The sequence below is a fragment of the Camelus bactrianus genome, chromosome 12 (assembly GCF_048773025.1).
Source record: "Camelus bactrianus isolate YW-2024 breed Bactrian camel chromosome 12, ASM4877302v1, whole genome shotgun sequence".
NCBI lineage: Eukaryota > Metazoa > Chordata > Mammalia > Artiodactyla > Camelidae > Camelus > Camelus bactrianus.
The window spans coordinates 25,213,627-25,230,657 of NC_133550.1; the positions used below are offsets into that span (position 1 = coordinate 25,213,627).

The window sequence follows — 17,031 nt, forward strand, 5'->3', positions numbered from 1 at the left end:
ATTAGTGTCCTCTTTTTTCTTTTCTTTTCTTTTTTTTTTAGATTCCACATATGAGCACTATCATATGGTATTTTTCTTTCTCTTTCTGGCTTACTTCACTTAGAATAACGATCCCCAGGTTCATCCATGTTGCTGCAAATGGCATTATTTTATTCTTTTTACAGCTGAGTAGTAGTCCATTGTATAAATATACCACAACTTCTTCATCCAGTTATCTGTCAGTGGACATTAAGGTCGCTTCCATGTCTTGACTCTTGTATATAGTGCTGCTATGGACGTTCGGGTGCGTGTATCTTTTCGAATTAGAGTTCCCTCCAGATATATGCCCAGAAATGGGATTGCTGGGTCGTGTGGTAAGTCAAAATGGTTTTCATTTTGAGCGAAAGAAGGTAATAGCCAAAGTACCATTGATCAGTGAGTGAAACTGGTTCGTTTTAATTCCTTTTTCTCCTATAATTAACTGTTGATACTTTCTGATTGTATTTCCAGCCTGCATTTAAAAGATAAATTTTTTTCTGTCTTCTCACCTTCCTGTAACAACATATACTTATTGAATGCCCACTACTGTGTATGAACTAAGTCTGTGTTAATGCTGTGAACAAGATCTATCAATTGAGAGATCTTCTACTTGGCTGGCCAGGATTGTTCATTTATTTATTCAGCCCATGTTATTGTGCCTGCCATAGGTAAGACAGGATGCCAAGCACTGTGGGTCTTATCAAGATGAATAAGAAAATACTATGAGTGTTCAGAAAAATGGAGATCATACTATAATGGGGAAGGCTCAAGACTCAGGAATAAGGCGGGGAGGGTATAGCTCAGTGGTAAAGTGCATGCTTAGCATGCATGAGGTCCTGGGTTCAATCCCCAGTGCCCCCATAAATAAATAAATAAATAGAAACTACTACTTAAAAAAGATTGAGGAATAGTTTACAGAGAAGACATTTGAATTGTGCTTTAGAATAAGGTGGATGAGATTTTTTTAACAGGTGCACATGGAGAGTACATGATAGAAAGAAGGAAGAGAATAAGCAAATGAATGAGGGCTGGGAAACAGGAGGTAGGGCTTGACTGGGGTGTAGAGTATGCACAGTACAGAGTATACACGTACATACAATGCATGGTTAAGTCTGAAAATAAGACTAGATTATTGAATGCCTTTGAATGTTGTCCATCCAAAGAGTCTGGATAAATGTCTGCCTATCTACGTGAGATTTAACTGAAGACGCCAGGACAGATACTAGCATATATGTTAAGAAGTGTTCTTTTACGTTCTAAGTTTGAAAACAGTTCACTGTGTCACATCAGACATATGATCTGTTCTAGCCATGTATAATTTTGAGATTTGTCTTTAGCTCCTTTAAACTTTTTTTTAGATTTTCAAAAAGCCCATACAAAGAATAACATAATGTAATGTAATATTATACAAATTGAAGTTAAATTTCTATTTTGTGCTAGTATGTATGGTGGTCATACCAAGAAATATTTATCATGATTTCTTTTAATTAAAAAAAAAACAAGTAAAATTCTTTCAATGGATCTTTTGGATTGTGTTCCGAAACCCGTGAAATACACTCATAGGGACCTACCACCGTGAATTTTAGCAGTGTGCTAGTCAGCGGAAGACCCAGGCAACGTGGTTTTACCATTGGTGTTAAAGATTGCATGTGTACTAGCTAAAGCTAGCAAGTGAATTAGAAAATAATGAACTTCCTGCAGGTGTCTTTTTCTCTGCTTTGGTATTTATAGTAAATTCTGATTTGGGGGCAGTGTTCTTGATATGTTTGTAGTTTTATGGAAACCAAAGTTTGAAGATAACAGTTGTTTAGGTGAAGCAGTGGAGATTTTCTGGGACTTGATTGTGAACGTTACTATTATGGTGCACGTGTGGTGGGTGCAGTGCTTTGGGAAACCTCTGTGGTCACCTCATACATGACAGGCCACACTTTGCAGATATTTTCCTTAACTGCAAACGAGTTCAGTAAGAGTATATATCCTATAGATTTTTGTGAGGGTGAGCTGAGATGGTATACATGAAATATTTAGAAAAATGCCTGGCATATAATAAACACTTGAAATAGTGGGGGAGAGGAGAGAGACTGCACTTGTACTGTGCTTTCTTGGGTCTACAAGGGAAAAAAGCCTGCGTTCTTGGTCCCTGTTCACTTCCCTCTGTCCTTTCACATTTTCTCCTTCATTCTGACATGAGCCTGGTGGAAGTACAACATGACCTAGCAGCCAGGTCTGCCTGTGTTATTGCTGGAAAGAAGCAGGCTTACTTGCAGACAGTAGTTTTCCTTTTCTTGGGAGACCATATTTTAGAAGAAGGTCTCACTCATTGGCACCCAAAGAATACCCAAGTGAGGGATAATACGGGTAAAGAAATGTACCTACATTATGAGTATTAGAACAGGGAAAGGGGTGGGGGAAAGGAAACCATTTTCCATTCAGTAAATTGGGGACATATCAATGTCTATGAACCCAGATCCCTAATTGGGATCAGGAGCATACGGAACCAAAAAGCTAGTTAACTAGTACTGAGAATATCCTATCTGGTCAGTGCTATTTAGAAGATATAGAAAAGAAGACCCCATTGTGCTGCACTTTGCATCTGTATATAAAGGACTATGTGAAGAGAGCCATCTTTTTCTCCCACGCCTCCTTAACAAGGACACTCACGGACACCATAAGTAAACCACTCAGAACAAAAAGCTTGAGTAGTTACAGCTTAAATTTGATGTGAGGAAATTCATGGAGCTTATAAAACCTTAATAACTATTACAAGGTTTGATGAGGCAGTCTTGCCATTTTAAGTGAACCAGTGGTAACTTATTGAGGTTCTTACCTGGGATAAAAGTGTTACCTAGCGTAGAATGGAAATCAGTGGTGTCACAGCAGCGCCAACAAAAAGGACAAGCCACTTACTGTAAACATAAATAATCTGGCGTATGTTGGAAGGCATCCAAGGTGAAAACCATCCTTGTCAGTTTAAATAACCTTTTTATGCAAAAGTAAAGCTTAAGGCAGAGGAGATATGTCCAAAGCACTTAGAAATACTATCTTTCTGCCCTAAGATAGTACCTTCATGAGGGTAAAAATTTTAACATGAAAAGATGGGAAGGAGACTTTTTCTACTTCTGTCTGTTAATTTTTACTCTCACGGAAGTTCTGTGCTTGGCAAGACAGATGAACTCGCAGCCCCTCCATGGTAGTGCTTCAGCTGTCGTCTCTCCACCCTGACTCTTGTGTCCGTAAACCCAGATCTCTTGACTCAGCTCTGCTCCCATATTGCCAGCTGCATGTGAGTCCGTTCCATTGTGTTGGCCTCCCAAGGCCATTCCCCATACCAGCAGTGGCTTCCCTCATCTCTCTCTGGCCTCCGATTCCACCCCATTTTAAGAGGCCCAGCAGCTACTGCACCACTTTAAGTCCTTGGAATATGCACTGGCCCATTGGAGTCCTTCCTTCTGAACTCATAGAACTCTTCAGTATTACATTTTTTGCTAGCTCGTGACCCACCCTGCAACAAGACATGGGTCATGTCTGTTTCCGTGCATTATTGGTTAAGCTTTGGTTGCCCTTTAGTGCTTTATAATCTGTGATTCTTCCAGCGTCTGAGCACAAACCCCCACATGTCCCCAGTTAGCATCTGTAGGCTGACAGATTCCTTGGCCATCTTGAAGATACTAACGGCAGTGAGTTAACTGACAAGAGTGAAAGGGAGTTTGCGGGGTCCTCTCAGCCACTGCACGTCCCTGTGCTCCTGGACTTTCAGGTAATTCTGCATTTTTTCATGCATTTCCTGAGGAGGTCCTACAACATACCCAAGCAATCTTAACTTACCCACGTCACCTCCACTTGTCCCCAGTAACTGTCTTAATCTAAATTCCTTGTGTTTTAGTTCAGACGTGTGTGCTTCCTCTTGTTTAACTAGTGAAGATGGAGAATAGGAAGGAAAAAAGAAGATGATCAGGTCAGATGCTTTGTCACTGGGGATTGTTAGTAGGACAAAAAAGACTTAGGTTTCCTGTGAACCCTTTTCAGCAGTGTCCTTGGATCTCCTGTGAGCACCGTGAGAGCAGGATGTGCCTTTGTCTCTGCACACCACTCAATCACCAGTAAACACATACTCGTTGAGTAAAAACAGGACCATGAACTCCTGTGGAGGATTTGAGCAATGGCAGGCTTATCGTATGGGTCTTATGCCACATAGAATTGTGCCTTAATTTAAGAAAATCTTTTGGCAAAACCAGAGACCAAAAAGCAGATAAGTTAGTAGATTATTTGTTGTAATATCTCCATATTTATGCTATGTTGCCTCCAAATAGCCACTTACGTGCATAGCAACATAGCTTTACTTACACAAAGGTGTTAGTGAACTTAGCTCTTATGAAGTGAATTATCTGAGAATGCTGCTTCCTAAAATTATATTTATCCTACCTAGTTTGGTGTCATACGTTTAAATGGAGGAGTAGTTTAATTGTAAGTATAAAGGAAATCGCTAAATATCAGGGAAATTACCCAACATTTTCTGGTTTAAAAACATTTACTCACAGAAAACGGTATCTCTTATTGCCAGATATTTTATTGCCAGAAGTCTTATTGCCAGAAAGTGTAATAAGCTTGCTTATGTGTCTCGGTTTAAAAAAAAATCTGAAAAATAGTGGACATGTTTTGGAATGTTTGTCTTATTAAATCTTCCTTCTTAATCCCCCAAAGGAAAAGAACAGCTTATTTGAACTTTCTTCGTGTGATCTACAGAGTGTGAGTCAGTAAGTGATTTTTAAGATCATGTAACTGTATGGGGGAATGGAAAGAAGCACAGAGAATCCCAGCCTTTACCAGTAAGCTTAAATTTTAGTTGGGAAAGCCAGGAACAGTTATATTTTTAAAAAAAGACATTTATATTATATATAAACATACATAAAAAGGGAAAAAAAGAGTAGAAGAAAATATTCTGAAATACTAATAATGGTTATCTCTTATGATGAGACTGAGAGACTTTATTTGTATATTTCTGAATTTTCTTCCATGAACATATATTACTGGTAAAATTTTTAAAAAATTAAACTGCTCAACAATGTGCCATGAGTACAAATAAGAGGTATAAATAGAAAGGGCCAAAATCATCCAGAGGAGAGTGAACTTCCTCTTGTGTAGTGAGGATAACAGAAGAGTTGGGACCTGAGCTAGGTCTTAAAGAGTAGTTAATACCATAATTATCATGCTACCTTGAACTTAATGTATTATTTTTGACTCAGACTTGTTGTCTCGTCAGTCAGCATTCTCTCTTTCTTTGTTGGAAGAGTCCCAGTGTTCACTCATGATGGCTTTTTTCTAGTTGTCAGGGATTGGTTGGTTGAAAGTTGGACATACGACTCAGTTTTGGCCGATGACATGGTGAAGGGAGGTGTGCGGAGGTGCTTCTGGGAGAGTTTCTTCAGACACTGAAAGAGATGGTCCTTTATTGCCTGTGGACATTATCTGGTCTGATATGACACCCGGAGCTGCTGCATGAGAGGATCCTCTTTGCATCCACAAGAGGACCTGGGTGCAGGACAGTGGAATGGAGAGGCAGAAGGAAGCAGGGTCATAGATACCACTGCTCAGCCACTGTGCCTTGGGTGAACTCGTTTCTTCTCTACTTACAGGTTTATACTTTAACTAGTTTCCTTATTGTTTAAAGCCAGTTTGGAATGGGCTGAGAGCGTCCTCACTGATAAAACAATCCTACAATTTGCTAACCTGTTCAAACCCAATATTGATTTTAATCTGAACAACTCTGAAGCGGATAGGGCAGTGTATTAGTCAGGGTTCTCCAGAGAAACAGAACCAACAAGGGTGTGTTTGTGTGTGTGTGTGTGTGTTTACAGAGAGACACACACACACACAGGTTGACTGATTGTCAGGAATTGGCTCACAGGACTGTGGGGGCTTGGAGAGTACACAGTCAGATGGGGTAGACTGTCAGACTTTGGAAATAATTGAAGTTTGTGTCAAAGGAAGTCTGATGGCAGAATTCCTTCTGTTAAGGCCTTCAGCTCTTTGGATGAAGTCCACCCACACGATGGAGGGTGATTTGCTTTACTCAAAGTCCATGGATGTAAATGTTAATCTCCAAAAATTACCTCCACATAAACATTCAGAATAGTGTTTGACTCAATATTTGGGTACCATGGCCCAGCCAAATTGACACGTAAAATTAACCATTATTATTCCCACGTACTGATGATGAAGCTAAAGAGGATGTGACTTGCCTAAGGGTTCAAATCCAAGTTCAGTGGTTTAAATCTTTCTACCTTCTTTGTGCTCTTTCAAGTGGAAAAGCATCTTTATGTAAATGAAGAGATGTGGTGCTTATAATCCATCCATTGTGGATTGAATGTCTGCTCTGTGCCAAGCGAAGTTCTAGGAACCAGGGATTCAAAGTGGAGGAAGGGAAGGGAAAACAACCAGTAGAGTGAGAATGTGCCGGTATTTGGCTTAATGAAGTCTTGTACTGGCTTTAGTGGGTGTTACATGTTGGTGGTTAGTGATTACTGGACCCAAACGTTGAGTTAGCATCAGATTATGGAGACCTAAGAATTCCAGGCTAAAAAGTAAATTTTCTTAAAAAAAAAAAAAAAATTTCTGCTTTGCCTGTATAGAACAACACCTAAAAGCAAAGACACTGTAATGATATAAGTGATTGATAACCTCTTTTTTGTTTTAGAGGGAGGTAGTTCTATGATTAGATTCAGCAGACAAGGACTTCAGCTTTATGCATATGATGTGCTTTTTTAAAATTGTAAAATATGTTTGTGTTAATTATTATGTTATAATTTGGTTGAAATAGAGTCCTAGTTGATAATTCTTTTTATAGTGGGAAAAATGGTGCTATTGGTAACATCCCAGAATCATATAGAACAGAAAAAGAGGAGGATCTTAAGAAATCCTTCCATCTTGGTGACGATTTCTAAATTGTTAACATGTAATTTTATATATAATCTACCATAGAACTTGAAATAAAGGAAATCCAGAAACCATCAAGAACGTTCTTTTTATGTATGTGTATGTATAACTGAATCACTTTGTTGTACATCTGAAACTAACACTGTAAATCAACTATACTTCAATGAAAAAATATTTTTTTAAAAAAACGTTCTTTTTAGATGTGGATAGTTTTTGAGTTATCTATACCTCAAGAGAAATTATTATGAATTTGTTCAAATAAAACATGTCTATAACATCAGGGTCCCATATGGTAGATTAATTAAAGCAGGGAGGCTGAGTTTGAGATCTTCTTCAAAGACTAATCTCCCTTAGGACCAAGGCAGGAAAATCCTGACATTTTGATATCTTTGTGTACAGGGACTTTAGCAACAGGACAATAAGCAGGCATCTGTAGCTTTTTTTTTTTCCCCCCTTTTCTGTAATGAAGGTACTGGGGATCGAACCCAGGACCTTGTGCATGATGAACACACACTCTACCACCGAGCTATATACCCTCTCCCATTTGTAGCTTCTTAATGATTCGTGTAGTGTATTATAGTGACACCCAGGAGCTTGCCTAAAACTGTTCTTCCTCACTAATAACTAATAAAATGAGTGCATTCTAAGTGGAAAGCCCTGTCACTTTCATTTTATTTTTTCACCTACGCCAGCAGCCTTAGTTTATCTCAGTGTTACACCCCCCCTTCACGGTGTAGGGAAGCAGCGCACTAGTTCCAGGAGCACCCGCTGGCACGGTGAGCCCGGGATCTCTGCTGACCTCCCCACACCGCGGCAGGCAGCCCCGGATTACCAGGGCAGCCAAAAAGTGAGGTGAGTGTTTTGCACATTAGCACAGCACCCATGTGGACTAAGCAATGGGTGCTAGTCTCCAGAAAGGGGTGCTGGGTGCTCTCTAAGGAGACGAGGGCACCGGCAGGACCAGCGGCTGCCCACGTGGCCTGAGAAGGCAGGCTTCTTAAAGGAACCAGACCAGTGGAGACGCACAGGAGAGTCAAGGCGGGGGCCGCGGGGCTTGACGGGGGCCTGGCTACCCAGCGTTCACACAACTAAGCCTGGCTTGATGCCTTCTTGGCTTCTAAATGTGAATGCTTACATTTGAGTCAGTTCACATTTCGCTTCTCAAGCCACATCAATTATGTAGGGACCTTTAAGAGCCCTTGTAGGTGTGGAAGAACAGGTGCCACCCTCCTTTGGGGTGGAATCATCCAGGCTTGAAAAGGTGTCTGTTGTGCGTCCCCGTCACCTGAGCTCACCTGGTGGTGCTGAGCCACAGCGTGTTCGGACTCTCTGGTTGCTTGTCTGGAGGTTTGAGAGACTCTCACATCCTGTCCCAAACCCATCCTCGTGGGAAACTGAGTAGAAAAGAATACTTGGTTACTTTCTCTATGCCACTTAATTTTTCCTTCCTCCCTGAGTAATTACTGTCCAAGTGAAAATGATGCTGTGGGCAGTTGAACAGATGGAAGGTGGTGTAAATTATTATGCTATTTGTGAACATATGAAAGTGGAGGAAAACAATTTTTAACACCTTGGCACCTTCTGCTGTTTGTGAAATTCCTTTATAAATGTATTTCTTTTTTTTTTCAGCCTGACATGTCTTTAATTTTGAATGAAAATATGCCTTAAAGGCATAAGGTTTGCTAAGGTACTTCTCAATTTAAGCAGAGTATGATATACTTTTAAAATACATGTGTATATGAACCGAGTTTTCAGTTTAGTATACCAGCATTTCTTACTCAAGAGGAATTACACTTGACCCTTGAGCAACGTGGTTTGACCTCTGTGGGTCCACTTATACATGCATTTTTCCAACTGTATGTACTATAGTAGTACACCATCCACAGGTGCAAAACTGCGGATTCAGAGGAACCATGGATGCAGAGGGATGATGATAAGTTATAGGCAGGTTTTCTGCTGCTGGGAGGGTTGGTGAGCCTAACTACCCCTGCGCTGTTCAGGGGCCATCTGTGTATTTCAGGGATATAAGTATGAGAGTGCTAATCCCAAGACTGATCTCATACATTTGATGCTTCTGTATAAAGTAGAGCAGTAATACTTGACCTCCCCCCTTGACGAATTCTACCAAGACTAGACGATGCCTATGAAATACACCAAGTTCTTTAAAGGGCAAGTGTTGTATATGGTATTTATCATATCCTTTGTTTTGCTGTTGTTCCAGAAAGGAACAAAAAGGGTGTCATCAAGGATCCGTAAAATACAGGAGAACAAAGATGGAAGACCCAAAGGAAAGGAGGGAAAAAGAAGGCATGAAAGGGAGCTAGAAATGAGTTTAGAAACCTGCCCGTACTGCATGGAATGCTTGATGAACGAACAGGCCCCTGGGCTGCCCGTGATTTGTTGCCATGATGAACAGGAAAACCTGGTCTGTTAAACGCTTTGCAGCAACCATGAAGTGAAAAACATCTTGTCTCTCAGAAGAAGAAGAATTATTCAGTGTTAAGATAGCATTTTTCTCCCAAGGGTGCTTCTAGTGAGAGGAGCCCTCATTATGTTAAGTGCCTGACTTCGTGACCCTAGGAAGGCAGCTGAATGGCTCGAAACTTTTATTTCCTTTCTACAGAGTGAGAGGGTGAAGCGAAGCTCTGTAAAGTCCCTGCAGCTCTCAAGTCCAGTGACGCGCTCCCTTTACTCCTGATCATCTTTTCTTCTAGAAAGTGGAACAGTCTTCTTTCTCTCTCCCGTGTCTTCCTAGTGAACTTGTAGTCGCCTTCCTTCTTCCTCTCCGACTCTCTTTTTGCTGTTACCCAACCTGATAGTCTATCAGACTTGTCTTTTCTCAGACAGCTGCTTATCTAGTTTCCCTATTTAAAAAAAAAAAAAAAAAGCTGAGCAGAAGAAGCTATGACCACAGAGTGTTACATGTCCGGGGAGGAAGGGGGGAGCCGTGTGTCAGTGTCTGGAATCGAGGCCGGCCAGGAAACAGGAAGCAGTGTTTATACTTCCTCCACTTGCAGAATGGTTGAGTATTGGGCTTGGAAGTTTGTTTTTTTGTTTAAAATACAGGCCACGGGGAGAACTGTCTCTGGTAGTGTGACTGAATGTTTAATTGCTTTTTTTTTTTTTTAATTGAAGCATGGTTGATTTACAATGTCGTGTTAGTGTCTGGTGTACAGCATAGTGATTCAGTTATTTATACATATCTTTTTCAGATTCTTATTCATCCTAGGTTATTACAAGTAATTGAATATAGTTCCCTGTGCTAGACAGGAGGACTTGGTTGTTTATCTGTTCTGTACATAGTAGTTTGTACCTGCTAATCCCAAACCCCCAGTTGTTCCTGATTGTAGTCTGAGTTCCGCGGACCACTAACCACAGTATCAGCTTCAAAACAGTGTTCAGGGAAATGGTGCCTCCGTTTGCTTCTTGCGTCCCATTGTTTTCACAGTTGGAGGCAACATGCCTCAGAATGTCACCATGAAGCCTCACAGGGGCACCTGCTTTAGGTGGCATCCTCTCCCAGTTATGCACGGTCCACATGTGGAGAATGGAGGCTGCCTAAGGAAGCAGCCAGGACCAGGATGTCATCACTGCCGTAGTTGATACTTTCAGTCACTCAGCTTTCTGTCCCTCGAACACCTTTCCTCCTACTGTTGGCGAGTTGGCTGTTTGGTGCAGCTGCTGAGATTAACTGTAATCCCTTGTTCTCCTACTTGAATGAAAAAAGGAATGGCTGTTAGCTCTTGTCACCATGTCCCCAGAATGAAGTAACTTCTTTTTAAACTAGAGACCTGGACAATAGAGTTAAAAAATATTAGGCCCATTGGATCTGACTGTCAGCTCAACTAGTAACTTATCTTAAGAATGTGTGTGATCTGTAGTTAATACTAATAAGCTAAATACATGAGGGTGAAGTACATGGTTTCCTCTAAAATTCCAGTTGGGATTTTATTTCAGAACTTTACCTAGCTTTCATCATCTGGCCCTTAACAGTAAAATGTGTGAACATTATTTGCAAAATCCTCAATGTGGCCCAGTTTTCTTATAGTGAAGAATTTAATGCTCCTCTTCCCAAAAGACCAGTTAAAAAAGAAAAACAGAAGAATTGACTCCTTAGAGTGAAAAGCCCTTTCTGGCATATTAACCATTTTCTTGCCTGATATGTTAAGTGTTGCTGAAAATAATTTAACCCTATTCTCTAGTGTAGTGATGCCAAGTGACCCTAGATTCTGCTGAATGGAATGACCCCAGCTGGCTGTGATTTCTGAGCTTTGCTGTCTGCTCTTCTTAGGAGATGTATTACTATGTTATCTTTCCCTGTTGGCACTTCTTGACCCTACCGTTAACCTACGACCTCTGTTACAGCTTTGTAAATCAGATCTCTGAGGGTATTAGAATTCTCCATAAAATAAGAGTAAGTGCACGTTAAGTGCATGTTAATAATGACCCCGTGGGAACTCCTGTGAATAAAGAATCTGAAATTCTGTGCATTTATAACCACTCCATCGATTCTGCAAATCTCTCCCCTTCTCAACTCCCTTTATGCACTCAAGTAAGAAAGGATTGAAGGTAGCCTTGTTGAAAAAGATTTTCTATGGACATTAATATAAAGACCAGAGAATTTTAGCAGTCCTCAAGACTGTCATTTACACTGTAACAACAACAACAACAAGGAACACCTTATGGTAGCTCTTTAATTAAATAGAAAGGACATACCTGAAAATACTATTTACAATATGACTTTATATTTAGACTTTCCAAACAAACTCATGACATTCATGTCTACATAGAATATGTAATTGTGAATTAAAATTTTATTGCCTCTTATTGCAAGCCATCTCACATTATCTGGAAGATTTAGTAATAGAGTTGACCCTCGAACGATGGGGATGATTAGGGGCAAGGACCCCTCTGTGCAGTCAAAAATTCACGTCTGACTTAAAGTCAGCCCTCTGTATCCACGGTTCCTCCATATCTGCAGGCTCAACCAGTCATGGATCGTGCAGTATTATAATATCTACTTTGGAAAAAAAATCTGTGTATCAGATGGACCCTCACAGTTCAAACCTCTGTTGTTCAAGGGTCAACTGTAGTTCGTTAGGTAGGATGACGTTCTTTTTCTTGATCGTTGCTTCAGATTTCTGGCCAGATGCTTCTGTTCTTTTTCAGTCCTAGTTGGACGATGGTGATTTTGCTTGTTGGCTCAGCTGGGCTGGGTCTTCGGAAGAGTGTTTCCCACTTTGTGATGAGTGTGTGATAGTTACTCCCTAGCTGCCTCAGCAAACATCTGAAAGAACTGTTGTTATCATCACTGAAACTCGCCACTGAGCATTATTAGCCCACATTACTTCTGCTGTTTTCTTCTCCTCTGAGCCTGTCCTCCTCCTGTCCTCTGCACTGCTCCACACTGCCTTCCATCTGTTCCTTCTCCCCATGCCATCTCCCAGCGTGCGCTCTTTCCATTGTTCACCCGTTTGTTATTGTTCTTAGCACAACGCCTGACAGAGGAGAGTGCTCATTAGATCGATGGACAGATAGATTTTTTTAATGAAGGGATACATCCAAAAATTATTTTAGCCAACTTCCAATAAAAGCATTAACATAAGAAAAAAAGAAAAGCAGCCCTTCAAAGTAATTAGGAGAATTATAGGTACCAGAAAATCCAGACTAAGTCTTGTTACTACAGACAAGTCCCAGATTTAATGCTGTGTTTCTTGAAGGTTTCATAAAGGGAAGCACAGTGAGTCGAACGTCATTCATTGTCTGGTGGAAGGGAGCATGCCAGTGCACCAGGAGAAATGAATTTTTTTTTCCTGGAAACTTATTTCTGTGTATATATAGTTGTTTATTCAACAAAATAATTGAGTCTCTTAGTAATTTTACAATAAGCTGCAGAAATTTTTTTTCTCAGTTAAAAAAATAAATTGAGCATTTAATATGTGCAAGGTACAGTGCCAGAAATGAATCATACAAAAATGAATAAGAAATACATGGTCTCTACCATCAAAGGAGAGTCTTTCTTTTATTATAGCCCACAGAGTACATTAACAACAATAATAATTAGGGTTCCTCGAGCTGTGAGCTACATGCCAGGCACCTATCTGAGGGCTTATGTGTATTAGCATGTTAGTTCTTGTAACATCCTCTTCATACTATTATTTCTCCATTTTATAGTTGAAGAAACTGAGGCAAAGAGAGGTTAAATAATTTCCCCAAGATTCTGGAGCCTGTAAGTGATAAGAGCCAGGAGTTGAACTCTCATAAGGCTGACTGGCTCCTAAGCTCACACTTGCAACAGCTGTTCAGTATTGCTTCTCTGGGGGTATCAGAAAAGGAAAAGGAACAGATTTGTGGGAACTGGAGATAGGCAGAGATGATTGGCTTCGAATATGTTACATTTGAGTTGCCCGACAGCATCAGAAACGTAGACGCCCATCGGGTATACAGATCTGCAGTCGTGCAGAGAGATCTGGGCCAACATTTAGGCAATTTTTTTTAGTGCCAACAGCATGTGGTTGATATATGAAGCTATAAGGAGAAAGCCTGTGAAATGTATGCAGTGAATACATTTAAAAAGAAATCTACTCCCAGAAAAAAAGTACGAGAACATATATTAAATTGGAGTTCAATAAATATACCACTACTGGGAGTTCGTGTAATATAGGTAAAGATAAGCAGCCCTCTGGCGGTTGGTTGTATGTATACGTGTTAGGTGCTAGGATTGAGCTCAGCTAGTAAGGAGGAATGAGTGGTAAGCATTTTTCCCATTGTGTAATAGCCAATGATGTGTTGGGGGCACATATCACCTCAGGTCTCCCTCTTCCTTCCAAGAAAGTACGGTTACCCCATTTTACAGATGGGGAGACTGAGGCCCAGGAAATTAAGTAATGTGCTAAGGTTGCCCAGTAGTAAGTAGCAGAACAAGGGTTTAAAGCCAGGGCTTTGTGTCTGCCCTGTGCTTCTGCTTCCGCTGCAGAGACTGGGGCCATGGGAACAGCACTGGGTGTGAAAGCTTTGCAGGAGAAACAGAAGTGACTCTTCTCACAAACACGCAACCAGACAGACAGTTGTGGCTTATAGTTGCCTTGGATAGTGCATGGAAGAAAGAGCCCATCTAAAAAAAATCTTGAGAACTATTGTTACCAGCGGCCCATCACTCTCATGAAAGAACCCTAGAACAGTAATGGAAGATTTGCTTTGGAGCAGGGCAGGGGCTCGCTGGATGCTTGCTGGATGAGTGACAACAAAGTACCTCCCAGCAACTTCGCCTGCCTTCAAGGTGCTGTCCTCCGACCCGGGCAGCAAGGGTGTTTCCTGGGCAGGCTGCCTCTCGCCTTCTCTGACTGTGCAGTGACGTGTACGGGCCACTGATCCTCTTCTTAGTTACTCAGGCAGAAAGGATGACTTCCTAGCAGAGCCCTCAGGAAGCCCCCCCCCACCCCGCCCCAGGAAACAAAACAAAACAGAGCTCTTCCTATTCCTGTTTTGACATCCTCTTTCTGCCCACCCCTCCCCCTTAAGATAGACAGCAGAAATTGGGATTCAGCGCTTTTACTTTTAACTCTTTATTGCCATTAATATTAATGAATGATGCTTCTTGGGGGGCCAGAGGCTTCCCTCTCTCCCGTTCCCCATTTATTTCCGGTACTCAGCTAAGTTCCTAATAGCCCTCTTCTTCCCAGGACTCTCACGGCTCCACATCTCTGCTGAGTCAGGTCATGGACCCAACTTTGAAGTGTCACGATCCTCATTACTCCTCTAGGGATGCCTAAATGCTGAAGGACACTGTTGTGTCGTACACATGTGCTGTTTTCTGGGCTTCGTTGTTACTATCTGGCGGTTATAATAAGGACTGTTCGTACTTTCTGTTGAACATGGTGCTTTCTGTTATGCTCTTCCTTTTCTCTGACCCACTTACAGAAGTTCTTCCTTTCAGTCTGGAACCCTGCCTAAGCCCTCACCCATATTTCATCCGTTTCCTATCACGCCACTTTGGGGGAACTCTCTTAGCTGTGGCTCTCTGCGAAACAGATGGAGATTTGTTTGCAGGTAGTTTGTTGGGTTGTGCTTTGGGAATAAGCATCTCCTAAGACAACTTGCGCTGATCCCACTGGGAGCTCTGAGCTGAGATGGCTGTAGGGAGGCGGGTAGGCTCTTGGGCGAGGTAGCTCCCACTAGCCAAGGACAGTGGCTGGGGAGGGACTCGGCTGTGAGCCATCCACAGCCAACACTCCTGGCAGCTAGAGGGGTGAGCGCTCTAGTGGACTAGAGCAAGGGTTTGGGCCGAATCACAGCATCCTCTACAACAGCCTTACTGTCCAATCACCACACCCTGATCTCTTCAGGTGCTGACGTCTTTTTTTCAGAAATTATCTTGGCAAAATAAGGAGTCTTTTCAACTAAAAATACCTCCTGTCTTCTTTTGCCTTAAACTGCATTATGAACAGACTTTGTAATGAACAATAAAAACAAGCCAACATAATAGTGGGAAAGACCTGGTTTCCATTTTCTCCTTTATAAGTATCATCATCACCATCCTAATTTTGGCCTTTATTACCTCAATTTGGATTCATGGAATAGCTTCTCTCTCTACCAGGGTCTTAAAAAAGTTTTTTTTTTTTTACAGTTTTATTCATATATAATTGGCATACAATAAGTTGCACATATATAAAATATATAATTTGATGAGTTGTGACATATTCATGCACCTATGAAACCACTGAGACAGTGAACATTCCTATCACCACCACTCCTGAATTGTGTCACGCCCCTTTCTAATTCTCCTTTTGGTCCCTCCCAGCTCCACCCACCCCAGGCAACCACAATTTGCTTTCTGTCGCTAGATTTCTGCTCAAGAGTTTTATATAAATGGAATCATGTAGTCTTTTTATTTTTGAGTGGGGTCTCCAGTTTCTTTCACTTGGCATAATTATTTTGAGATTCATTCATGTTGTTGTCTATCAGTGGTGTCTTTCATTGCTGAGTAATACTCCATCGTGTAGACATACCACAGGTTGTTTTTCCATTGACCTAGCTGGTAGGCATTTGAGTTGTTTCCACTTCTGGCGATTGGATAGAAAGGTGCTATGACCATGGTGGTACAATCAGGATGTGAACATCCACTGTCACTTGGGTACTTGGGAGTGGAGTGTCTGGGTCACATTGGTAAGTCTATGTTTAGCTTACTAGAAACTGCCAAAATGTTTTTGCAATGTGGTAGTACCATCTTACAATCTCAACAGCAATTTGAGAGTTACATTTATTTGTTCTATATCATCAGCACTTGTTAGTGTGAGTCTTTTACATTTTAACCAGTCTGGTAAGTGTGTACTGATACCTCATTGTGGTTTTAGCTTCCATTTCCTAAGCCCCAAGGTCACTACATTTTTCTCTTATGTTTTCTTTTAAAGTTTTGTATATTTTTAGCTCTTACAGCACTGATTGTTGGAAAGATTTTTCTTTACCTGCTGAACCTTTCTAAAGATCAATTGAAATATTAAAAAAAAATCAATTATATATGTTTGGGTCTATTTCTGGACCCTGTTCTAGTCCGTTGATCTGTATGTCTATATGCTGATACCACACTTCAGATTACTGTAACTTTATATAATATAAAGTCTTGAAATCAGGTAATGTATGTCCTTGAACTTTATTTCCTTTTTTTTTTTTTTCTTCAAATTGTTTTGGCTATTCTAATTCCTTTCTATTTGCCTGTTAGCTTATTGCATTGGCTAGAACCTCCAGTTCAGTGCTAAGTAGAAGCAGTGAGAGCAGCAAGAGGTCCTAACCTCGGGGAATAAGCATGTAATCTTTTCCATTAAGTATAGTATTAGCGAAAGATTTCTGATAGATGTTTCATCAGGATGAGGAAGCTTCCTTCTGTTCCTAGTTTGCTGAGGGTTCTTATGAATAGATTTAAATTTTGTCAAATGATTTTCTTTCTGCATCTATTAAGATAATCATATGATTTTTCCACTTTATTCCATAGATACCACCTTACCAATACAAGGAATCATTTCAACTGAAAATACCACCTGGTTTCTTTTGCCAGAATTTCTAAATTGCAGGATGAAATGGAAT

General features: G+C 40.8%; 1 protein-coding gene and 1 non-coding gene across 3 annotated transcripts in view; one reads left to right on the forward strand and one right to left on the reverse strand.

Moving 5' to 3' along the window:
- SRGAP1 (SLIT-ROBO Rho GTPase activating protein 1) overlaps nt 1-17,031 on the forward strand; it is a 249,611-nt gene that overhangs the window by 75,783 nt on the left and 156,797 nt on the right. The gene's annotated exons all lie outside the window — the stretch shown is intronic.
- On the reverse strand, nt 7,416-7,489 carry TRNAD-AUC (transfer RNA aspartic acid (anticodon AUC)). Its single transcript has one exon. It is a non-coding gene; the product is annotated as a tRNA-Asp (tRNA).